Below are 1,391 nucleotides of genomic sequence, written 5' to 3'. Positions count from 1 at the left end.
CATGGTCTTAGGTGGATGTTTTTCTCAAGGCAAAAACTGGTTTGGGGCAGCCTCCCCACCCTGGCTCAGGGTGTGGTGGTGAGTGCAAGGGTTTGTCCCTGGCTTCCTGTTTTTGTAATAGGGAAGCAGAGCTGCTTGACCCACAGACAACAGCGTGTGTAAAAAGCCCCAGTGCACATTACTCTAGCTCAGTGCTTAATGTGACAAACTGCTTGCCAGCACTTGCATCTCACAGGCTAGGAGGCTCAGGAGCCTTCCTGGCCTCCTGACTGTGAATCTTGGCTTCTTTGAGCAAATGGAGCATTGAGTGAAGAGCTGGCCTGCCTTAAGTGGTTCTTTGCTGTGTTCTGAGTGAGAACAGGCTTCCACTGACTGGCACTTAGATCCAAGCAGCCTTGTTCTCAAAATTGTCACTGATTTTCCCACTTGCTTAGCCAAGCAAGGGATAGTTTCTTGGTATTCTCTGTGCATGGCACTTGCCCCATCATGCTGGCTCGTGCCTCCCGTGGAATGAGGGCAGGGGCTGATCATGGATTCTGCATCCTCCACTTTTGAGGAAAGCGTTGCTGTTGTCTGGGGTCTGAGCTGCCTCTCTGAGCTGAAGTGAGTCATGCTGCTTCCCTCTGAGTATCTAACCTTTTTCTGTATGCTTTGATTTACTGTTAATGCCTGTATGGCTCACTTCTGTGAGAACTCTGTGAGAGAGCTGGCCTTTTGCATGTGGGCAGTCACCATGAAGTCCTAACTATTCATTGCTCCTAGTGCTGTTACGCTAAAGCAAGCTGGAGATGCTTCAAGCCCTGTTCCTGAACTACTGGTCTGCGCCCCTCTTAGATATGTGTCTACCTCTGCAAAGGATCGTAAAACCACAGCACTGAAAGGCTCTGCAATTAAAACTCCATGTTGTCATTCCTCCTTCCTCATAACTTTTTGTTTTTTTAAGGTGGTGTTTTAAAGCTGGGTCACTTACCTCATGTAATGAACAATATAAATTCAGAAAGCACTAGGGAGGGGAAAAAATGAAGAGTTGAGGGTGGCAACTGTTTCAATTTGTCTTGGAGAGTCTACTGTGGAACCCCCAGTTGGAGATGATTAAAAATAATAATAAAGTCTTCCAATTGTTGGAGTCTGCCCATGCTAACAGTTGAATTAATGCAACTGGGCGTGAGGTGATCCCAGTTGGGAAGGGGAGATGATGAGTTGCGCTAAGGGAGGAAGAAAAAAAGGTGGGATGTATGTTACTAGATCTGATGATGACTGAGAAGTGATGCAGAAATAACACTCAGTCCACTCAGGCGTGACACTTTCTTGGCTTGGGCATTGCACTTCCTTAAACATTTTGGTCAGTGCCTGAGACCCACTGCAGGGAAGTTGCAAAATCAGTGTTGGTT

This window comes from Cyanistes caeruleus, chromosome 3 (assembly GCF_971803275.1).
Source record: "Cyanistes caeruleus chromosome 3, bCyaCae1.hap1.1, whole genome shotgun sequence".
Lineage (NCBI taxonomy): Eukaryota > Metazoa > Chordata > Aves > Passeriformes > Paridae > Cyanistes > Cyanistes caeruleus.
This window is presented reverse-complemented; position numbering follows the sequence as displayed.